Source organism: Orcinus orca, chromosome 16 (genome assembly GCF_937001465.1).
Source record: "Orcinus orca chromosome 16, mOrcOrc1.1, whole genome shotgun sequence".
Classification (NCBI taxonomy): Eukaryota; Metazoa; Chordata; class Mammalia; order Artiodactyla; family Delphinidae; genus Orcinus; species Orcinus orca.
This window is the reverse complement of record NC_064574.1, coordinates 80,032,445-80,057,324: the sequence shown is the minus strand read 5'-3', so window position 1 is coordinate 80,057,324 and position 24,880 is coordinate 80,032,445. Positions and strand designations below refer to the sequence as shown.

At 43.7% G+C, this 24,880-nt stretch overlaps 1 protein-coding gene across 6 annotated transcripts in view; it reads left to right on the top strand.

The window, feature by feature from the left end:
- Positions 1 to 24,880, top strand: part of CUX1 (cut like homeobox 1) — a 373,427-nt gene that overhangs the window by 202,941 nt on the left and 145,606 nt on the right. The gene's annotated exons all lie outside the window — the stretch shown is intronic.

The following is a 24,880-nucleotide window of genomic DNA, read 5'->3' as shown; positions in this document are numbered from 1 at the left end:
CACATGGGTCCCAACTCAGTCCTGAAAAGACTCAGATCTGAAAATCAGCCACTTGAATGTCATCCTCTGCTGACCAAGGAAACCCAGTTACCACCACCCTCCCCTCCCCACCCATTAGAGCTGCACATTTGCCCTCATTAGGAATCCTCAGTGCATCACTGATATTACTAGAACTGCTTTAACCAAGCGAAGCAGAAACAAGTCTCCTTGGTTTCGGTATTGGATTCTAATTCAGGTCCACTGAGGGCTTTGCTGGCCCCTCTGGGAGCCGGGGTTAACAGAGGCCACACCAAGCTACGGACAGCAGAAAGTACCTTAGACACTTCGGACAAGGGGGTAGGGAGATCCAGATTCTCCCGCCAGGGCCTTGTTGTGAGGTCTTGGCCACATCCCTTTTCCCTCTCTGAACCTCAGTTTTCTCATCTGTAACACAGACTAAGGTAGGGGAACAGCCTAGTGATGGGGAGGATTTGTCTTTGTTCTAACCTTCTGCTGTCTTATGAGCTTACCCTGCTCTTAGTTCCAAATGCTGCCCCTTTGATTTTCTGCAGGACTTCGTATCCACCTAGGGGTTTCCTGAATACTCTGGCTGAGGCCCACGTGGAGGCTCCTTCACAATAAATGGACCACTCAGGGCTCTCTTTCTCAGGCATCGGCAGTTTGGTGGACCCACTTGCATTTTCTTGTGCAAGTGCTAGTTTTGTGTTGGTGACTTAGTTGAAAGGCGCCTGGTTTATTTTGCCTTTGCCCAAGACCCAGAGAGCCTGCAGCTACCGTTTTCTAAATAACCTACACTCCTTTTAAAAGTCTGATTTGTCTCTGGGTTTTCCCTTAGTGAGGTTTCTCCACTGGGAAGCCACTTGAACGACTCGTTGGGTTTCTTCTTCTGCAGTTATTTTCCATCTTGACTTCTTACAGACAAAAACGAGACCACTTTTCTCATCAACACTCGTCTGCCTGAGCAGTCCTTATTCATATACATACATAATCTTTATGGAACTCTGATCATAACATGACTGTATCGTTGGAGGCTGCTTTTTTCACTTAATGTTATCCCATCAGCATTTTCCTTATGTTGGTGATATTCTTTGTAATTATCATTTTTGGCTGGCAGTTTTAATTTCAGGTGGTGGGGGCGAATAATGTTTGACGTTGTCTGTAATGATGAGTTCATCAGAGTACATTTGCACACCACGTAGATCACTTCTACCCGCCTCCCAGGTATCTCTCTTACAAACACTGTGGTCTGACACATCTAACAGCTACTTGAGAAGCAGGAATGGAGCTTGGAGCCTCACCCTGTGTTTTGGAGGCCGCTCATCGCTCAGATGAAGTCATCGTGTGGCTGGGGCTTACAGGAAGGGCCTGGTCAATAGCAGTGCCTTTACTGACGGTCAGCCACGCAGCTGGGGAGACTCGGGGGGCCTTAACTGTCTGTGTGCTCCAGGCTTCAATCCAGCTGAATCCAGAAATGTAGGTGGGGTGTGTCAAGTTCTGGTTTCAAGAAATAGCAACTTATGCTATCTCGGGAAAATCGAGGAAGCTCTTGGAAATAATGGGAAGGGTATTTTGGCCATGTGGCCCAGCTCCAGGAGCCCGGGAGGAGGTGACCAGTCAGCCCTAGCACATCACCACCACCCCTGCCACAGTTCGGGACATTTTATTTACCTGTGTGTTTTCGTGTTCCTTATCTGCTGGTCCTACTAGAATGAAAGCTCTCTGAGGACAGTTTTGCTTGATTGCTCTGTGCCTAGCACCTGGAGTAGGGCCTGGCACAGCACAGCTGTTGACATGTGACGTGAGGCTGTTGACCCAGAGCCACCCAGGGTCCTTGGCAGCGGAGTGCACCAGGGGTCACGCTGGTGGCTCCTGGAGCTTTGTTTCAGTTCGGTTCTCGCCCCTGAGTGTCAGCCTGTATATCCTCCTGGACATCCCCGCTGGGCTGACTGAGGGGCACCTGAAACAGCCCAGTGTGTCCAGAGGAAACAGTCTCCTTCTCTTGGCGAGCGACACCACCTGCCACCCAGCTGCTCACGCCAGAGCACTGGGTCAACAAGCCCTGGCTGTCCTACCCCCAGAAGGTCCTCGATTCCATCCACTTCTCTCCATCCCAACCTCCACCCTCCACTCTGCGGTTCAGGCCACCTCTCCCGTGTCCACAGTGTGGCGATGCCAGGCTTCCCGCCGGCAGGAATGGGTCCTTCTCCTCGCCGTGGGCAGGCCCAGCCCATTCTGAGCTGATCTCTTCCAGCTCCTCCAGATTGACTTGTTGAGACGCTGCTTCTTGACCTCCCAGGTCTGGCCTAGGTGTGCCCTTTGCACACACACACACACACACACACACACACACACACACACCCCGCTCCCCACACCCTGTGTCTGTTTACCTCTGTTATAACTACAGTAAGTCCCCTACATACGAACGAGTTCTGTTCTGAGAGCACATTTATAAGTCCAGTTTGTTCATAAGTCCAGCGAGGTTGGCCTAGGTACCCAACTAACACGATCGGCTATATAGTACTGTACTGTAATCGGTTTATAATACTTTTCACACAAATAATACATAAAAAACAAACACAAAAAATAAAAGAAACCGTTTTTAATCTTACAGTACCTTGAAAAGTACACAAGTACAGTGCAACAGCTGGCACACAGGGGCACGTTCGCGTCTTTGAACGTTCGCAACTCGAAGGCTCGTAGGTAGGGGACTCACCGTACTTGCTCCTCAGCCCTTTTCCTTCCTGGCTGGGCGGACACTGGCGCAGGTGGTCTCGTCCCTGGTCTCTACCCCGGCGCCTGTCACGTAGCAGAAACTCGAAAAATATTTGTCGAATGAATGACTAAACTAATGGATCCAGTTATTTCTTCAGGATCTTCTGAGGTTTATCGGTATCGTACCGTAATTGTTCGCATTGAACCCTATCCTGAGATTGACAGCTTGTCGTTGGGGAAGAGCCCTCTGGCGCACCTAACCACCTAAGTTACGAGAGAACCGAGTGTATCTTTCCTGGAGGTGGAGCAGTTTACTAGCTCTCTGAACTCTCCCTTCGCCTTGCTGTCACTCTGTAAAGATTTGCCTGCCTGCAGGGACATTTATATGAAGCTTAGCGTTCAGGGCTCATCAGACCAGCATGTGCGCTTCAGAGGCCTTGGGTTTTGGGGGTCAGTACTGACGTCCAGAATCTGTGTTGGGTTGAGTAGCTGTCCGGCTGGCATCCCAGGCTTTACACACCCAGCCCTGAGCATGGAGCAGGGGACCCCCCTCCACCCCAGCCCTTTCCTTCCCCTGGTGGTGCGACTCCATTGTTCAAGGCAAAAGAAGCAGTGGGGTCACCCGGCTCCTTCCTCTTCTCATCTTCCACGCCTGAAAATCCCAAGTAGTGTTATTTCTCCTTCCAAAGCCTCCTTCAGATTAAAGACACTGAGTAGACATTGAAAGACCTAGTTGTCCTGATGCATCCTCTGAACAGTTGCCATAGTTAAGACCCCACGTTTACCTCTTTCTCACTTGTCAGCAGATGCTCCTCATTCCCTCGTCAGTTTTGAGGGTATTTTAAGATGCTTTTTATCAGAAATATCCTGCCGCTGCTTCCCCGCTGCTGTGACCCTTGGCTCTGTGGGGCTACCGGCCAGCACTGGAGACACTGTCCACCCACCCCCCCCGCCCCCTGCTGTGTCTCAGGAACCCTGCTGAGTGCTGGGGATGGAGCCGGGAGCAGATCCACTGAGAGCTTCCTGTTCTCGTGGGCTCGAGAGTCTGGTGGGAATGTGGGCATCCAAAAGTCTTCATACAGGGACTTCCCTGGCGGTCCAGTGGTTAAGACTTTGTGCTTCCAATGCAGGGGGCACGGGTTCCATCCCTGGTCGGGGAACTAAGATTCCCACAGGCCGCACAGCACAATTTGGCAAAAAACAGCCCTATACTTTCTGCTCTTTAAAATACCAGCCAGGGACTTCCCTGGTGACGCAGTGGTTAAGAATCCGCCTGCCAGTGCAGGGGACACGGGTTCGAGCCCTGGTCCAGGAAGATTCCACATGCTGCGAAGCAACTAAGCCTGTGCGCCACAACTACTGAGCCCGTGCGCCACAACTACTGAGCCTGCGCTCTAGAGCCTGTGAGCCACAACTACTGAGCCCGTGTGCCACAACTACTGAAGCCCACGCACCTAGAGCCCGTGCTCTGCAACAAGCGAAGCCACTGCAATAAGCCCGCACACCTCAACGAACAGCACCCCCCGCTCGCCGCAACTAGAGAAGGCCCCGCGCGCAGCAACAAAGACCCAGTGCAACCAAAAATAAATGATAAATTAATTTTTTTTTAAAAAGAAAAGTCATCCTGACTGCAGTTTGGAAACAGATCGGAAAGGGGTCCAAGGTGATGTGGGACGGGAGAGATGAGGTCGCCTGGTTTCAGCTGGTGGGGGTGAAGTTGGAGAGGAACAGACGCTTGAGGAAGGCGACTTGGATGACTCTAACCCAGGACCCAGTTAACGCAACAGTACTTCCTCCATCTTTGGTAGCAGTATTGCTTACATGGTTCCATCTGGTTTACAAAATTAAAAGGAAGGCCAATAAAAAGTTTGCCAAATTAGCCTCCTGTCCCTAATTCGATTATCATCCCTCATTGTTCTAGTTGAAAGTGGTCTTTGCCTTTATTGTCGACATCATGGCAGTAGGAAAGTAGTTCTCCAGTTCGATTCATAAAGTTTTACATCATTAACCCAGATGGCTTCATCTGTGATTCTTATCACAGATTTTATATCGTAATTTATATGATCAACATAGCGATACCTTACACTTGCAAATATTTACATTTTTAATTTTAATAACCTCTGATAGAGATTTATATGCATTAATTTGCTAGTGGCGACTCACATGAGGAAAAGCATCATAGGCACCTGCTATCAGCGGGACTTAGTTGAGGACACCTGGGCAAGGCCCCCTGGGATGGGGAGCCCTCTGCGACTGACTCCCTAACCGGGAGACCAGCGTCCTTCTGCACTGGAATCTGTATCTGTGGGTGAGAGCAGAGGTCAGTGGCTGTTAGCCACAGTGACCCCCGGCTGTGCAAGAAACAGTTCAAGGTGTGCTGTTCAGAAATCATACTCACACATTCCCTCGGCCAGCACTTCTGGTGCCAGGCCCGGCACCGTGCACCCAAGATGCAAATGCAGCTGAGATGTGGCCCCTGCCCTCCCTCATGTGGCTCCTACTTGGGGGTGGGTGGGAGACTGTACAGCACCTTTGAGAGAATATCCCATAATTAAACAGGTGAAATAGGCAGCCTTCTTCCCTTACTGTAATGGAAGGAGAAATAAGTGTCTCGAGTCTTAAAGTGTGACCCTCTCAGATAGCTGGGAAAATTCTGGAATGACCTCCTCTTAAAGGCCCTTGCATAACTGGAATTTTACTGTGTTCTGAGCAGAATTACCACGGTATGCGTAATCTGCCAGGAATTCACGTCGCGTGGGTGACCTGCTCTTGCTTCTTGATACTTTTCAGATTTTTTACAATGAGCATGTCTTTATCTCTACAGTCGGGGGGTGCGGGGAAGCATAAATTTGTAAAATATTCAACTTGCAATCTCAGTTTCTGAATAGCCTTTAGTGATGGATTCCAGATAGGACCGTAAGCAGTAGTCGGTGGAGTATTTGTCCAGACTTAATAATTGGTATAAAACACAACTGTGCCTTTTCAGTCCCAGAAGCATCTTGGCAAAGGTATTTTTGGGGGAAGTTCCTAGAAAGGAGACAAGGTTGGTGAGCTGGGCATTGGTGCTGCAGAACTTCTGTTCTCTGGCTGCCGAGTCCATTGGAAGAGGCCCTGCTTGTTCTCATCACCTCCTGGCCTCTCTCTGGGCACCCCCACCCCCAACAGAGAGTCATCTTTCACTCCTCGCTAAGGTGTAGTTTAGGTCCTACAGACACAAACCCTTCAAACACAAAGGCAGTGCCCAGAAGGATTGATTTTAAGATTTAAATCTAAGGGAGCACATGACCAGTGATATAAAATATTCATGGACTCGTGAAACTCCGCTGGTGCTCAGCGTTCCCTGACTGGCTCCGCTCACTTCATTTCCCTCGGATAACTGGCCTGCGATCAGAAGTAGAAGGTGTTAGTTTTCAGAAGCCTTGAAAGAGAACCAGCAGAAGGGAGCCCGTTTTGTAGGCTGCTCCGTTTTCAGCACCCACGCCAAGATGCCCCCGCTCCCGGGTGCTGCTGAGGGGCGGTCGGAAGTTTCCATCGGGATTTAGGAAAACCTTCTCTGCTGGAGAATATCGCCATCAGCCCTGCATCTGAGGATCCAGAAGTGAAGAGGGACATCATCAGTTCTGAGAGCTGCTCTTTCTTTTGGCCGCACCGTGTGGCATGTGGGGTGTCAGTTCCCCGACCAGGGATCGAACCTGCGCCCCCTGCACTGGAAGCACAGAGTCTTAACCACTGGACCGCCAGGGAAGTCCCGAGAGCTGCTTTTTGACGTTTCTGCCTAAGACTGAAATAGTGAGGCGGTCCTTTGTGCCTGTTAAGCTGTTTTAAGTGAGGACACGCTCTCAGTTAAAACCAGAAAACACTGTTCTCTCCATTCTTTTTCTTTCTTCCCCGTCTGTCCCCCGATCAAGGCTGTGTAGTAAGCACTCCTGGCAAAAAGGGACAAAATCTTGTGATTAGTTAGAAATATCCCTTGCTTCTCATACCAAGCTTTTCACGGACATGCGTCCTGGCGGCGTTTTTGAAGGCTGTGCCGTGTGGCCGCCCCAGCCTGCTCCCGTGAGGCTGCTCCAGTCCGTGTCTTCTAGTCGCCCGGGTTGGCGGCTGCTGGTGACCAGGCCCCTCCAGAGAGAACTCTACCTCGGAGCCCCCCTTTGCACGTTTTCAATTGACCTTCCTGAGACATCTTCATTCACACGTGAGAATCAACCACCAGCACCAAAACAGACAGGAGAGGGACCAGGGCCGTGGCCGTGGGATGAAGCTGTGGGCTGCAGGTGCCCCCCCACCCCGTCCCCTCTGCTGGGCTGCAGGACCAGAGCTGGTCCAGAGCAGCCTCGGGGGAGAAGGGGACAAGGGACAGTCAAACTCTGACCAGTGCTGGGGTAACTGCAACCCAGATGAGCTGGCAACCTCTCCACCCTCCTTGATCAGCTTGAAAAAAAACCTGGGGCCCAAGGAGCTGATGGTTCGCAGGCTGAGGCAGCAGCTCCACACGTGTTAAAGGAAGGCCAGCCTGACGAGATGGGCGTCTGAGCCGCCTGCCGCCCCACCTTCAGCGCTCTCCCCCGGCCTCCTGTCCCGGGCCCCCGACCCATCTGGAGAACTCACGGGAGGTGACTCGGTGACTTGGCTTTCGGTGTGGCCCGGCGGGGGGTGTGGGGTGTGGGGCTGGCGTCTTCCTCCCTCTGCTGTGACTGTGGTGGTCCTGGCACACGCGCTATCTAGACAGCTTCTCATCAGTTGCTCATCAGCATGCTAATTGCTGTATGACTAATTATGCCCTGAATTCCAGTTGATTTTCTTAATGAGACAGCTGGGTTAATTATGTAATCGTATGATTACATTAGCCTAGAGTGCCCTGGCGGAGGGGAGTGTCTGCCGCGCTCTGATGTCATTGCGGGGATGGCGCTCACAGTGCCGTCCACACTCTGGCCAGTGGCAGGGGCTCTGTGCACACGTGGGCAGGGGTCCAGGGAGGTCAGTCCTTGCGGTCCTCACGACAGAAGCAGCCACCACCGCCTGCCCGCCCCGCACACACACGCCCCGGCACCCCACGGCCCGAGGGGATCGGAGCCCCACTCCTCAGCCCCGCTGCCTTCCGTGCGGTGCAGCAGCGCCTCTTCCTCCTCCCGGGATGTCCTGCCCCGGGACTGTTGGTGTGACGGTGATCCGGGGCATCCTCACCAGTGTCCCAAAGTCCCTGCAGGACCACGCTGCGCTGGTTTACATAAAGTCAGAACAGCCCAGGCTGGCCCCACCCTTATTGCCACCATCCCCCTTACAGGTGCTATTTCACACCTTCTTTCCTCCCTGATCTCTGCACACCTCGTATTTCACTGAGAAAATACATGTGCTCGGAGGATGACGTCTCTCTCCGCTGGCCAGCTGTCTCCTCTGAGAGTCCACTGGGCCTGCAGAACCCACCTCCCCCCTGGTTGTGCTCCTCCTCAGACCCTCTCTTTCTCTGTAGGACTCTGAGTGTGGGGTACCCTAGACTCCCCCTGGGTGACTCTGATGTCTTTTTTTTTTTTAATTTTTGAATTTTATTTATTTTTTTATATACCGGTTTCTTATTAGTCATCAGTTTTATACACATCAGTGTATACATGTCAATCCCAATTCATCACACCACCACCCCCACCACCCTGCCGCTTCCCCCCCTTGGTGTCCATACGTTTGTTCTCTACATCTGTGTCTCAGTTTCTGCCCTGCAGAACCGTTCATCTGTGCCATTTTTCTAGGTTCCACATATATGCGTTAATATACAATATTTGTTTTTGTTTGTAGATTTTCTCATCATGCCCATTCTAACTGGTGTGAGGTGATACCTCATTGTAGTTTTGATTTGCATTTCTCTAATAATCAGTGATGTTGAGTGGCTTTTCATGCGCTTCTTGGCCATCTGTATGTCTTCTTTGGAGAAATGTCTGTTTAGGTCTTCTGCCTATTTTTTGAATGGGTTGTTTGTTTTTATGATATTGAGCTGCACGAGCTGTTTATTTATTTTGGAGATTAATCCTTTGTCCGTTGATTCGTTTGCAAATATTTTCTCCCACTCCGAGGGTTGTCTTTTCGTCTTGTTTACGGTCTCCTTTGCTGTGCAAAAGCTTTGAAATTTCATTAGGTCCAATGTGTTTATTTTTGTTTTCATTTCCATTACTCTAGGAGGTGGATCAAAAAAGATCATGCTGTGATTTATGTCAAAAGACTGTTCTTGCTATGTTTTCCTCTAAGAGTTTTATAGTATCCGGTCTTACATTTAGGTCTCTAATCCATTTTGAGTTTATTTTTGTGTGTGATGTTAGGGAGTATTCTAATTTCATTCTTTTACATGTAGCTGTCCAGTTTTCCCAGCACCACTTATTGAAGAGACTGTCTTTTCTCCATTGTATATCCTTGCCTCCTTTGTCATAGATTAGTTGACCATAGGTGTGTAGGTTTATCTCTGGGCTTTCTATCTTGTCCCCTTGATCTGTGTTTCTGTTTTTGTGGCCGTACCATATTGTCTTGATTACTGTAGCTTTGTAGTATAGTCTGAAGTCAGGGAGTCTGATTCCTCCAGCTCCGTTTTTTCCCTCAAGACTGCTTTGGCTATTTGGAGTCTTCTGTGTCTCCATACAAATTTTAAGATTTTTTGTTCTAGTTCCATAAAAAATGCCATTGGTAATTTGATAGGGATTGCATTGAATCTGTAGATTGCTTTGGGTAGTAGAGTCATTTTCACAATATTGATTCTTCCAATCCAAGAACATGGTATATCTCTCCATCTGTTGGTATCATCTTTAATTTCTTTCATCAGTGTCTTATAGTTTTCTGCATACAGGTCTTTTGTCTCCCTAGGTAGGTTTATTCCTAGGTATTTTATTCTTTTTATTGCAATGGTAAATGGGAGTGTTTCCTTAATTTCTTTTTCAGATTTTTCATCATTAGTATATAGGAATGCAAGAGATTTCTGTGCATTAATTTTGTATCCTGCAACTTTACCAAATTCATTGATTAGCTCTAGTAGTTTTCTGGTGGCATCTTTAGGATTCTCTATGTATAGTATCATGTCACCTGCAAACAGTGACAGTTTTATTCTTCTTTTCCAATTTGTATTCCTTTTATTTCTTTTTCTTCTCTGATTGCCCTGGCTAGGACTTCCAAAACTATGTTGAATAATAGTGGTGAGAGTGGACATCCTTGTCTCGTTCCTGATCTTAGAGGAAATGCTTTCAGTTTTTCACCATTGAGAATGATGTTTGCTGTGGGTTTGTCCTATATGGCCTTTATTATGTTGAGGTAGGTTCCCTCTGTGCCCACTGTCTGGAGAGTTTTTATCATAAATGGGTGTTGAATTTTGCAAAAGCTTTTTCTGCCTATATTGAGATGATCATATGTTTTTTCTTTTTAACCCTCCATTTGTTAATATGGTGTATCACATTGATTGATTTGCGTATATTGAAGAATCCTTGCATCCCTGGGATAATCCCACTTCATCATGGTGTGTGATTCTTTTAATGTGTTGTTGGATTCTGTTTGCTAGTATTTTGTTAAGATTTTTGCATCTATGTTCATCAGTGATATTGGTCTGTAATTTTCTTGTTTTGTAGTATCCTTGTCTGGTTTTGGTATCAGGGTGATGGTGGCCTCATAGAATGAGTTTGGGAGTGTTCCTTCCTCTGTAATTTTTTGGAAGAGTTTAAGAAGGATGGGTGTTAGCTCTTCTCTAAATGTTTGATAGAATTCACCTGTGAAGCCATCTGGTCCTGGGCTTTTGTTTGTTGGAAGATTTTTAATCACAGTTTCAATTTCATTACTTGTGATTGGTCTGTTCATATTTTCTATTTCTTCCTGGTTCAGTCTTGGAAGGTTATGCCTTTCTAAGAATTTGTCCATTTCTTCCAGGTTGTCCATTTTATTGGCATAGAGTTGCTTGTAGCAGTCTCTTAGGGTGCTTTGTATTTCTGCATTGTCTGTTGTAATTTCTCCCTTTTCATTTCTAATTTTATTGATTTGAGTCCTCTCCCTCTTTTTCTTGATGAGTCTGGCTAATGGTTTATCAATTTTGTTTATCTTCTCAAAGAACCAACTTTTAGTTTTATTGATCTTTGCTATTGTTTTCTTTGTTTCTGTTTCACTTATTTCTGCTCCGATCTTTATGATTTCTCTCCTTATGCTAACTTTGGGTTCTGTTTGTTCTTCTTTCTCTAGTTCCTTTAGGTGTAAGGTTAGATTGTTTATTTGAGATTTTTCTTGTTTCTTGGGGTAGGCTTGTATAGCTATAAACTTCCCTCTTAGAACTGCTTTTGCTGCATCCCATAGGTTTTGGATCATCATGTTTTCATTGTCATTTGTCTCCAGGTATTTTTTTATTTCCTCTTTGATTTCTTCAGTGATCTCTTGGTTATTTAGTAACATATTGTTTAGCCTCCATGTGTTTGTGTTTTTTACCTTTTTTCCCCCTGTAGTTCATTTCTAATCTCATAGCATTGTGGTCAGAAAAGATGCTTGATATGATTGCAATTTTCTTAAATTTACTGAGACTTGATGTGTGACCCAAGATGTGATCTATCCTGGATAATGTTCCACTCACACTTGAGAAGAAAATGTAATGTGCTGTTTTTGGATGGAATGTCCTATAAATGTCAATTAAATCTATCTGGTCTATTGTGTCATTTAAAGCTTCTGTTTCCTTATTTATTTTCATTTGTGATGATCTGTCCATTGGTGTAAGTGAGGTGTTAATAGTCCCCCACTATTATTGTGTTACTGTCGATTTCCTCTTTTAGAGCTGTTAGCAGTTGCCTTATTTATTGAGGTGCTCCTGTATTGGGTGCATTATATTTATAATTGTTATCTCTTCTTCTTGGATTGATCCCTTGATCGTTATGTAGTGTCCTTCCTTGTCTCTTGTAACATTATTTTAAAGTCTATTTTATCTGATATGAGTATTGCTACTCCAGCTTTCTTTTGATTTCCATTTGCATTGAATATCTTTTTCCATCCCCTCACTTGCAGTCTGTATGTGTCCCTAGGTCTGAAGTGGGTCTCTTGTAGACAGATATATGTGGGTCTTGTTTTTGTATCCGTTCAGCAAGCCTGTGTCTTTTGGTTGGAGCATTTAATCCATTCACGTTTAAGGTAATTATTGATGTGTATGTTCCTATGACCATTTTCTTAATTGTTTTGGATTTGTTTTTGTAGGTCCTTTTCTTCTCTTGCTTTCCCACTTAGAGAAGTCCCTTTAGCATTTGTTGTAGAGTTGGTTTAGTGGTGCTGAATTCTCTTAGCTTTTGCTTGTCTGTAAAGCTTTTGATTTCTCCATCGAATCTGAATGAGATCCTTGCCGGGTAGAGTAATCTTGGTTGTAGGTTCTTCCCTTTCATCACTTTAAGTATATCATGCCACTCCCTTCTGGCTTATAGAGTTTCTGCTGAGAAATCAGCTGTTAACCTTATGGGAGTTCCCTTGTATGTTATTTGTTGTTTTTCCCTTGCTGCTTTCAGTAATTTTTCTTTGTCTTTAATTTTTGCCAATTTGATTGCTATGTGTCTCGGCCTGTTTCTCCTTGGGTTTATCCTGTATGGGACTCTCTGCACTTCCTGGACTTGGGTGGCTATTTCCTTTCCCATGTTAGGGAAGTTTTTGACTATAATCTCTTCAGATATTTTCTCGGGTCCTTTCTCTCTCTCTTCTCCTTCTGGGACCCCTGTAATGCGAATGTTGTTGCGTTTAATGTTGTCCTAGAGGTCTCTTAGGCTGTCTTCATTTCTTTTCATTCTTTTTTCTTTATTCTGTTCCACAGCAGTGAATTCCACCATTCTGTCTTCCAGGTCACTTATCCGTTCTTCTGCCTCAATTAATTCTGCTATTGATTCCTTCTAGTGTATTTTTCATTCCAGTTATTTTATCGTTCATCTCTGTTTGTTTGTTCTTTAATTCTTCTAGGTCTTTGTTAAACATTTCTTGTGTCTTCTCGATCTTTGCCTCCATTCTCTTTCTGAGGTCCTAGATCATCTTCACTATCATTATTCTGAATTCTTTTTCTGGAAGGTTGCCTATCTCCACTTCATTTAGTTGTTTTTCTGGGGTTTTATCTTGTTCCTTCATCTGGTACATAGCCCTCTGCCTTCTCATGTTGTCTGTCTTTCTGTGCATGTGGTTTTTGTTCCACAGGCTGCAGGATTGTAGTTCTTCTTGCTTCTCCTGATGTCTGTTAGACTCTCAAACTCCACATGAGCACAAGAGAGCAGCTGATCCCCCGCAGCCTCCCCTACCCCCGACCCCAGAAAGTAAATGGCATCACCATTCACGCAGTTGCTTCGGCCACAAAGGCAGGAGTCAGCTTGCTTTCCTTTCCCTCCCTCACACTTAGAGCTGATCTGTCAGTAAGTCCTGCTGACCTCGCCTCCAGAAGGCACCCCGAATTTGACCACTCACCCTGTCAGCCGCCCCTAGTGCAAGCCTCCGTTACCTCTCACCACTTGAATCCACTTCCTCCGCCCATCCTTTGCACACAGCCCACGGGTCTGAGTGGTCTTTGAGCTACTTTTGTTCGTGTCCCCCAACTGTAAAAAATTTCAAATTTGTACCCCCCATATATACTACTTATTTATTTAAATGATGTACATGTGTAACTATAGTAGTGTGAAATACATTGCGAATCATATACTAAAAACAGAATTAAAAGGACGTGATGAAGGGTAAAAGAGGACTTAAAATTTACATTTTATTAGCAGTGCAGAAAACATTTTGCTCTCACTAGAAAAAAAATTTTTAAATCCACCTCATTGAGGCATAATGTATATACAATAAAACACACCTGTTTTGTGTACAATTTGATACAGTGACCAACCACACAATCAAGATATAGAACATTCATAACCTCTCGAAAGTTCCCTTATGATCCCAGACGCCGGCAACCGCTGATCTGCTTTCTGTTGATCTAGCTTAGGTTCATTGTTTCTGGAGTTTCACATAAATGGGGTCCTTGGGGAGGTTCTCTGATGCGTCTGGCATCCTTCACTCAGTGTGGCGTGTTGGGGATTATTCACCCACGTTCACTGGGGAGTGGTATTCCACTGTGTGGATGTATAACGATTTGCCTGCCCATCCACCTCTTCATGGACGTTTGGATTGTTTCCAGTTTGTGGCTATCGTGAATAAACCTGCTATAAGCGTTCATAGACAGTTGTATATGGACATTTGTTTTCATTTCTTTTAGGTAAATACTTAGGACTAGAATTCCTGAGGCGTGGGGCAGGTGCATGTTTAGCTTGATAAGAAACCGCAAACAGTTTTTCCAAGCAGTTGTGTCGTTTTACCCCCACCCCCACCCCCAATATGCGCGGGAGTTCCGGTTGCTCTGTGTCTTCTTGTCAGTGTTTTAGATTTTAGACATTCTAGTGAGTGTAGAACGTATTTCACTGTGACTTTAATTTGCATTTTTCTTGATGACTAATGATGGTGAATTTTTATTCATGTGCTTTGGACCTTCGTAGATCTTCACTCGTAAGGTGTCTGTTTAAATCTTCTGCCCGTTTTTCTTATGGGTTGTTTGGCTTACTATTGAACTGTAGCTTTGCTGTAGTCTAGATACAAGTCCTTTGTCAAATGTATGCACTGCAAATATTTTCTCCCATTTTCTTGTCTTTGAAGAGCAGAAGTTTTCATTTTAATAAAGTCCAGTTTATTAATTTTTCCTTCTATTGGTTCTTGCTTTTTATGTTCTAAGAAATCATTGCCTAGTCCAAAGTCATAAATTCTTTTCTCCTTTGTGTGTGGGTTTTGTGTGTGTGTGTGTGTGTGTGTGTGTGTGTGTGTGTGTGTGTGAAGTTACATAGTTTTATCTTTTACCTTTAGGCCTATGATACATTTTGGGTTAATTTTTATGTATGATATGAGATAAGGGTTGAGTTTCCTTGAAAATTAATGGATGGTATATGTTTGAGTCTTTTTTTCTGGACCCTCTATTTATTTCACTGATCTGTATGTGTATCCTTATGTTAATATCGTACTATCTTGATTCTTGTAGCTTTATAATCAGTCTTGAAATCAGGTAATACAAGTCCTTTTTCTTTGGTCTTCTTTTTCAAAATCGTTTTGGCTAATTGAGTTTCTATGTAAATCTTAGACTCGTCTCATCAGTTTTTACAAACAAGCCTGCCAGGATTTTGATCTGGATTCCACTTTATCTGTAGATCAATTTGCGGAAAATTGACAACACTATTGAGTCTTCCAGTCCAAGCATTGTATATTTCTTTATGTCTTTAATTTCCCTCAGCAGGATTTTGTAGTTTTCAATATACAGGCCTGGCCCATAGTATTCAGTTTATCCCTAAATAGGTCATGTTTTTGGATGCTGTAGTAAGTGGTATTTTTTTTGTAATCTTTTTCCAATTCTTTGATGCTTTTATATAGAAGTGTGATTTTTTTTTTTTTTTTTTTTTTTTGGTGGTACGCGGGCCTCTCACTGTTGTGGCCTCTCCCGTTGCGGAGCACAGGCTCCGGACGCACAGGCTCAGCAGCCATGGCTCACGGGCCCAGCCACCCCACGGCACGTGGGATCCTCCCGGAGCGGGGCACGAACCCGCGTCCCCTGCATCAGCAGGCAAACTCTCAACCACTGCGCCACCAGGGAAGCCCGTGATGAATTTTTATATAGTAATATTATATTTGTGACCTTTTAAAACTTACTTCTTAGTTCTGGAAGTTTTTTTGGAGATTCCCTAGACCGTTCTATCTTGAATGTCCCTTGTGCCCTTGAAGAGATTATGCACTTTACAATTGTTGGATGGAATGTTCTGTAAATTTCAGGTCAACTTGGTTGATAGTGTTACTCAAGTTTTTTATGTCCATATTGATTTCCAATCTGTAATATCGTGTATTTCTTTTTCCTTTTCTTTTTCTTTTTTTTCCACGCTGGCCAGGACCTCCAGTACAATGTTGAATAGAAGTAGAAAAAGCAAACATCCTTGTGTTGGTCCCAACCTTAGGGTAATCATTCGCTCTTTCAACATTGAATAAGATGTTAGCTGTAGTGGGTTTTTGTAGACACCCTTAAAAGTTTGAGAAAAGTCCCTTTTAGTCCTAGTTTGCTGGGAGTTTTTGTCACAAATGGGTATTGAATTTTGTCAGATTTTTTTCTGCCTCAATTGAGCTAATCATATGATTTTTCTCTTTTATTCTCTTAATATGGTGAACTAGTTTACTTTTCTAGTGTTAAACCAACTTTGCCTTCCTAGGATAAGGCTTACTTGGTTATGATGTATTTTTAGAATTTGCTGGATTTAATTTCCTGATATTTTACTAAGGATTTCTGTATTTAAGTTCATTAGGAATATAGCACTGTAGTTTTTTGCCTGGTTTTTTTTTTCCTTTTAATGTTTTTATGAGTTTTGGTATCAAGGTAGTAGTGCTGGTCTTATCAAATGAGTCAAGTGCTGAAAGAGTTTATGTAAGATTGCCATTACTTCTTCCTAAAACATCTCTAGTTCACCAGTGAAGCCATCCAGGCCTGGGATTTTCTTTGTTGCAAGGTGTTTGTTTGTTTGTTTGTTCTTCCATCGCTTCCACACCCCCTCTCCCCATTGTGAACCACAACTCTGTTCTCTGTGTCTCTGAGTCTCTTTCTGTTTTGTAATAACTTCATTTGTGTTATATTTTAGATTCCACACATAAGTGATATCATACGGTATTTGTCTCTCTCTTTCTGACTTCATTTAGTGTGAGAATCTCTAGGTCCATTCATGTTGCTGCAAATGGCATTATTTCATTCTTTTGTATGGCTAAGTAGTATTCCATTGTATATAGGTACCACATCTTCTTTATCTATTCCTCTGTTGAGGGACATTTAGGTTGTTACCATGTCTTGGCTATTGTGAATAGTGCTGCTATGAACATAGGGGTACATGTATCTTTTTGACTTATAGCAAGGATTTTAATTATAAATTTTACTTCTTTAACAGATAGAGGTCTATTAAGATGTTTTATTTCTTCTTGAGTCAGTTTCGGTAATTTTTCAAGGAATGATCCACTTCATGTAAATTTATTAGCATAATGTTGTTGATGATATTTCATTACCTTTTAAATATCTGGGCTTCCCTGGTGGCGCAGTGGTTGAGAATCTTCCTGCTGATGCAGGGGACACAGGTTCGAGCCCTGGTCTGGGAAGATCCCACATGCCATGGAGCAACTAGGCCCGTGAGCCACAACTACTGAGCCTGCGCGTCTGGAGCCTGTGCTCCGCAACAAGAGAGGCCGCGACAGTGAGAGGCCCGCGCACCGCGATGAAGAGTGGCCCCCGCTCGCCGCAACTAGAGAAAGCCCTCGCACAGAAACGAAGACCCAGCACAGACAAAAAATAAATTAATTAATTAAATATCTGTGGGATGGCTAGTCATGTCCCTTTTTTCATTCCTGATCTTGGAATTTGTGCATTCTTTTTTTCTTTCTTTCTTTTTTCTTTTTTTTTTTTTTTCCTTTTCTTTTCTTCATCAGTCTGGCTAGAGCTTTCTGGAGTTTCTTAAAGTGGAGGCTTAGGTCACTGATTTATTTCTCTGTGGCCAGGGAATGTGCTTGGTATGAGTTCTGTTCTTTTAAGTCTATTGAGACTTGTTTTATGGTCCAATATATTTCTATCTTGGTGAGTGTCCCATGTGCACTTGAAGGGAATGTGTTTTTCTGTAGTTTGCTGAGTGGAGTGTTCTATAAATGTCAATTAGGTCAAGTTGGTCAACAGTGTTGTTCAAGTCTTTTGTATCCATTACTGATTTTATATTTAGTTGTACTATTAATTAGCAAGCACAGCATTTTGAAATCTTTATTATTGTGGATTTTTCTTTTTCTTGTTTCACTTATATTAGTTTTTAATTCATGGTTTTGAAGCTTTGTTTTGTAGTACATTTACTTTTAGGATTGTTATATCTTCTCAATGATTTGATACTTTCAAGTTTATACACTGATTTTATTTTTGTTAATATTCCTTGTACTAAAGTTTGCCTTGTTTCATTTTGATATAGGCACTGCAGCTTTCTTTTGGTTAGTGTTTTCATGTTATATCATTTTCTATCCTTTTACTATTAACCTATCTTTTTGTGTTATTTAAGTTATATTTCTTGTAAACAGCTCTGTCGTGTTTTTTTTTAATCCAGTCTGACAATCTGCCTTTTAAGTGGAATGTTAGATATTTTATGTTTCATGTAATTATGGATAAAGAGAGGCGTAAGTCTACCATCTTACTATTCGCTTTCTTCTTGTCTTACCTATTTTTTTGTTGTGTCTTTCTTGCTTTATTTTGATTATTTTTTGTGATCTTATTTTATCTCCTCAATTGTCTTATTAGCTATAGCTCTTTGTTTTATTTTCTTAGTGGTTACTTTAAGGTTTACATTAAGTGTCTTTAATTTATCACACTATACTTTCAAATAATATTATACCACTTCACATACAATGTAAGAATCTTACAGTACACTTTCAGTCTCTCCTTCCTGTGCTTTGTGTATTGTTATTTATTTTACTTCTCCATATGTTATAGCCCTACAATTCATTGTACTATTTTTGCTTTTAAATGGTCAATTATCTTTTAAAGAAATTAAAAATGAGAAAAGTAGTACTTTATTTTTACCCATATATTTACCATTTCCAGTGTTGTTTATTCCTTTGTGTAGATGCAGGTTTCTGTCTGCAATCACTTTCTTTTGGTTTGTAGCATTTCCTTTAACATATCTTATAGTGTAGGTTCACTGGCAATGAATTCTGCCAGCTCTTGTTCATTTGAAACACACAAACAAAATATCTATCTCACCTTCATTTTTTTAATTAATTTTTTTTAAATTTATTTATTTATTTAATTTTTGGCTGCGTTGGGTCTTCGTTGCTGCAAGTGGGCTTTCTCTAGTTGCGGTGAGCGGGGGCTACTCTTCGTTGCGGTGTGTGGGCTTCTCATTGCAGTGGCTTCTCTTGTTGCAGAGCACGGGCCCTAGGCACACGGCTTTCAGTAGTTGTGGCTCATGGGCTCTAGAGCGCAGGCTCAGTAGTTGTGACGCACGGGCTTAGTTGCTCCGCAGCATGTGGGGTCTTCCAGGACCAGGGCTCAAACCTGTGTCCCCTGCATTGGCAGGCAGATTCTTAACCACTGCACCACCAGGGAAGCCCTCACCCTCATTTTTGAAAGATATTTTTTGTTGGGTATAAAACTATATATTGGCAGTTTTTGTTTCAGTTTTTCTCTCTCTGGACTGACTGACATCATTTCTGACAGGAGGTCTTCATCACCCTTATCTTTCTTCCCCTAAGAGTCTTCTTTTCTCTGGCTTTTTTTTTTTTTTTTTTTTTTTTTTGGCTGCATTGGGTCTTCACTGCCGCGTGAAGGCTTTCTCTAGTTGTGGCGAGCAGGGGCTACTCTTTGTTGCGGTGTGTGGGCTTCTCATTGTGGTGGCTTCTCTTGTTGCAGAGCATGGGCTCTAGGAGTGCAGGCTTCAGTAGTTGCAGCATGCGGACTCAGTAGTTGTGGCATGCGGGCCCTAGAGCATGTGGGCTGAGTAGTTGTGGTGCACGGGCCCTAGAAGCACGCAGGCTCAGTAGTTGAGGCGCGTGGGCTCTAGGGCATGCGGGCTTCAGTAGTTGTGGCACACGGGCTCAGTAGTTGTGGTTCGCAGCCTCTAGAGCGCAGGCTCGGTAGTTGTGGCACACGGGCTTAGTTGTTCCACGACATGTGGGATCTTCCTGGACCAGGGCTCAAACCTGTGTCCCCTGCCTTGGCAGACGGATTCTTAACCATTGCACCACCAGTGAAGTCCCTTTTTTCTGGCTTTTAAGATTTTCTTTTTATCCCTCTTTTCAACAATTTGATTGTGTTTATTGGTGTTCTTTGCATTTATTCTGCTTGGATTTTGTTGAGTTTCTTGGATTTGGGGGTTTATAGCTTTCACCAAATTTGGAAATTTTGCCACTTCTTTACAATACATCCCTTGCCCCTTTCTGGGACATGTATGTTAGATTGCTTGATACTGTTTTACAGGCTGCTGAGGTTTAAGTAACTTTTTTTTTTTCAGTCTCTTCTCTGGGCTTCTATTTCGGCAGTTTCTGTGACTATGTCTTTGAGTTAGTTCTCTGATCTTCTCGATTTTGCAGTGTCTAATGTGCTTTTAAGCCAATCTAGGGAATTTTTTTCATTTCAGATACTGTATTTTAAGCTCTAGAATTCCATCTGGGTCTTTATAGCTTCTGTTTCTCTCCTTATTGTGTTCATGTTTTTCTTTAAATCCTTGAGCATGCTTATAATTGTTTTAGTCTTTGTCAGCTACTCCCATTATGTCTTGTAATTTCTGGTTCTGTGTTTATTAACTGATGCTTTTTTCCCTTATTCTCCTGATTCTTTGCATGTCTAGTAATTTTTGATTGGATGTTGGACATTGTAGTTAACTGGATTTTGTTGTCTTTCTTAAGAGCGTTGAAGTATTTGGGGCAGGCAGTTAAATTACTTGCAGATCAACTCAATTATTCTGAGACATGTTTTTAAGCTTTGGGGGACAGGTCCAGACTAGCCTTTACTTTAGGATTAGCTTAGCCCTCCACTCTGGTGTGGCCCTCTGATGTCTTCTACTGAATGTCCTGCCTGTTCAACAAGCCTCTCTTCTCCGGCTGGTTGCAACTTGAAAGCCTCCCAACACTGCGAACTCTAGGAGTTGTTTACTTAGACCTTCCTTGTAGTTCTTTGCGCAGCCTTGTGGAGTTTCACCCTGCGTGTATGTATGTACCTTATCTTTTAGCAACAGATTTTATATGACTCCTCTGCAGATTTCTCTAGCTCTTTCTCTGCATATCTCCCTCCTTTCCAGGGCTCTGCCCGATAAATTCCAGGTAACTAAATCTCCTGATCTTTTGATCTCTATCTTCTCAATCCAAGAAGACCATCATCCTCTGCTTGAGTTCCCCCTTCCCTGTGCTGCAGTCCAGAAAGTGTTTCCTGGCAGAAAGTCAGGGTGATCATAGGGCTCACCTTACTTGTTTCCCTCTTTCGGGGATCACCATTCCTGCTCTGCTGGTTGTACAACATTTGTAAATGGCTCTTTGTTTCGTTTAGATTGCCTAGTATTCTAGTTGTTTATGGCCAGAGGGCAGCTCCAGTGCCAGTTAATCTGTCATGGTCAGGAGTAGAAATCTCCCAAGTTTTGTTAATGTTGTTCTTGATTTTAATGGCTGTCATAAATGGCTGGAAAAGATAACTCACAAAGATACATAGATCCAAACCAAAGCGGTGCGTTATTAGCTAACTTTACAAAAATATGATTCATATTTTTGAAACCTGTATACCAGTTATAAGAAAGTATTAGTTGAAATTCAGCTAGTAAATTTGTATTTATCATGGTATATCAATTTTTCTTGCTAACTAGTCAGAAGATACTGTATTTTTTATATATTAACAAATGGGTTTGAAACTCCTTTTGGCAAATATTTCATCAGGTTTGAGTCGGTTGATAATAGGTAACATCTGTTGGGTGTTAACTCCGTGCCTGGTGGTATATCACATATTATCATAGTTAATCCTTACAACAACCTAATGATATTGGCACAATTATTATGCCCAATTTATAGATGAAGAAAGTAAGATACAGAGATATTAAGTAGGTTGTCAATGGTTGCACAACCCGTAAGTGGCAGAGCTGGGATTCAATCGCAGGTAGTCTGGCCCACACTCTAAACAATGACCCTCCACTCCCTCTTGTCTGATATGAGGCATTGAGACATTTTTGTAGACAATGTTATCTTTGCCCATAAGTTTATATGATGATGGGAACATTTCCAAATATCCACTTTTAGAGTGCTGTCACTGTAGATGAGTTTCATTCAAGTAGTTTTTTTTTCCCACTAAGTATTAAAACATCACATTTACTTCAAAGACATAGATTATGTGTTTATATTTTTTAAATGTCTGCCAGGCAGCATATTACTGATAGCCATCTGTCATCACAGAACAGGGCAGCTAATTTAGAACACTTAGCTTTTTAAAAGAAAAATTGTATAACTCATCTTTAAGCTTAAAACTCTTAAATACTTTGCAACTAGAAAACCAACAGACATTTTCGTGGTTCAGAGTACTGCAGTTTTCTTCTCGCGCCACAGTGGCTCATTTTGCAAGAGTCCTATTATCTGGTGGCTTTTCCCATCAGGAGTAGAATTGAATCCAAACTCCATCCCTTAGCTCACTGTAGACACTGTATTTTCATGAGACTGACCTGCTACCTACTGTGCAACAGGACACCTCCGACATTGTATTTTCAGCTCTAGAATTCAGTTCGATTCTTCTTTATATCATCTCTTTCTCTCCTTAATTGTGTTCATATTTTTCTTTAAATCCTTGAGCACAGGCCTCCCACTCTGACCACTTGTCCTTGGCCGCTTTCCCTTCCCTTCATCATACCTCACTGGCTTCTCTCTATGCCTTGTATGTGCCCATCCTGGCACCCAGCTGTGGACCTTTGCACTGCCATTCCCTCTGCCAAGAGTCTTCATGTTCTCTCCTCTTCGACATCCAGATCTCAATCCCAGGGTCACCTCCTCAGAGGCCCTCCCTGTCCTTCTGTCTCCAGGACCCATTCCCCATTCTCCACACCCTGTCTCCTCTCTTCTTCATGCTTGGCAGTACTGAGAGCATTCTGATTGGTTTGGTTTTACTGTTCGTCTGTCTCCCTCACTTCAGTGGAATGTCAAGTCTCTGAGAACAAGGATTTTCTCTTGTTCGCCACCATGTCCCCCCAGCACCTAGAACGGTCCTGACGTCATAGAATGTGTACGTGGGCAGCGGCAGTTGGACTGAAGTATTTTTGTGGCTGTGCCTGACCCTTCCCTGCTTCTTGCTCCCCTGCATGCTGTTTCTTCCACAGGGATCGACTGCCCCACAGTCTCTACGGGTCTAAACACTGGCTCTTCTTTTTAGAAAAAAAATAAAACTCCTTTTCCCAGTTTCTCTATGTGGGAATGGTCTTCCATGTAGCCCTTCTTGCTTTATCTTAGTTATTTGTGAACATGGTTTATCTCTGTGAAGTTGGGCCCAGCTGACTCTGCTGAATGTCCATCCCAGTGAATCAGTGCCTTGCGCAGGGCAGACAGATGCTTAGGACCTACTTGTTACATTGGTACTCGAAGAGACAGTATAATTTCGTCGGCTGCCGGCTCAGAAGGCAGAAATCTTAATTAGACTTTTGCATACCTGTTTGCCTGGCCGACTTCTCTCCTCCCCCTGTCCCTGGGTGAGATGCCAGCGCCTGACTCGCTGCAGAGCCCCCTCCCCCCACCCCCACCCCCGACCTCTGGCTGTGATGGCTGGAATCAACGAGATGACGTTCCATGTCCTTAGGGGAAAGTGCTGAATAAATGCAGGTGACTTGTTGTTGTTTGTTATAATTATGTTCTTTGAGTCCTGTGTTGCATAGTGAGCTGCAGAATGCCTCAAAGAGTGTTTTAGGAATGAACTATGAAGTGATTGTAGAGCACTTGGCAAGTTTGTCACATCGGGTGCATGGCACTGGCAGTAAGGCATGTTGAATTGGAGGCGGCAGGGAAGATGGGCTGCAGGTTTCCGTGTGATGCTGTTCCCCGTATGGGTGTGTGCTCTTGCCTCCCCCAGACAATTCCCTAATTGAGCTGCTGAGATCAGAGGCTTGTGACGTTCAGAATAAGACCTAACAATACTTGTGTGGGGTTTAAATGGCATTGGAAATCATTAATGAGACAAAAAGCTATGATTTCCCCTAGATTAACATGCAGGCTGGGGTTTGGCATGCCGAAATTCACTGTTTTGGTCTCTAGCCCAAACATGCTAGAGTCATTATATTGTCATGTGGTAATTAACTGTTCCTTTAATACAAGTAATAAATATTAAGCCTGAGAGGTACTTTAGCAATGCCTTTTACATAATCCAAAACGATATTCAAATGCTGTAGGCGTTGAGTCATTCAACTGTACTGTAGTAAAGTTTGGAGTTTAATACATAGAGATTTTTGAACATTCAGTTCATTCTTTATTCTATGACCAGTTCTGCTACTTAGGCATTAACCTTTAATCATGTTCAATTAAATATATATGCCGTAATGAATAATTACAAGATTGCCAGAATTTTCATTTACAATATAATACTTTGAAAATTTGTCTAAAGGTCCTAGTTACCATTCACTTGATAATGTGCGTATTATTTTTACATGTTACTGAATTCCTTGCTGAATCTAACGAGGGAAACTATTTTTTATTCGAAGCAGACACAGTGGGTCCTGGCCTCTTAAAAGGAATGGACTGGAAAAGTTGTCAAGAGAAATTTGGGGGATGGAGGGCAGCATACTAGCTTAGCTCTTTAAAATATAATTGGTACTGGCAGTTGTGCTGGGAAACCTACAGCGATGAACATTCATAGAATTCTGTAGAAGCACAGTGGCTCTCCTTCTCCTCAGTTCTTCCCTGACCCCTGTTTCAAGTTAAAGCTGTCGTTCTACATGGACGGGGCCACGGGCAATACTCTCTTTTATCTCCTTCACGTCATTTGCCCAGCATAAGGCCATGTGGGGAGTGGGAAGAGGAGTGGGGGTGGGAAGGTGTCCAGGGAAGATACTGAAATTTAAAAAAAAAAAAAAAAAAAGCTGCACCTGGAATGTTCTGAGGATGTCCATTCTGTAGCGCTATTACCGCTCCTACTTACAGGGAACCGTCTCCCCGAAATAGCTTTTGAAATCTAATTTAATATAAATATTTCAATGCTGATAAAAAATAATAATGAGAGGCCACAAATGAGAAGGCAATGTGAGGTAGTCATAAACTGTATATACGCACAGAATCAGTGCCCGGCTGCCGGGGTTTCGCGTGATGGGCGGTGCTAAAGGCTGTGCTGGACGTGCCGCGGGGCCTGCCTTTTGTAAACCCCACCAAGACGCTGGCTCCTCAAAGCGCTCCTGGCTCCTGGCTCCTGGTGGCCCCGCCGACTGAGGCGTGGTAGACGGAGCCCTCGTCTCCAGGAACCAAGGGTGGTCTGAAAAATGAACTGCTCTGGTATTTGAAAATTCAGTGCGCGCCTGGATATATACCCTTGTTGATCCACTGGGCTCTGTGTTTAGCATTCCTCAACCGGAGACTAAATCTTCGCAGCCGTCTCACAAGTGACGCTGGCGTCCATACCAGAAATACCTTCCGTAATCTC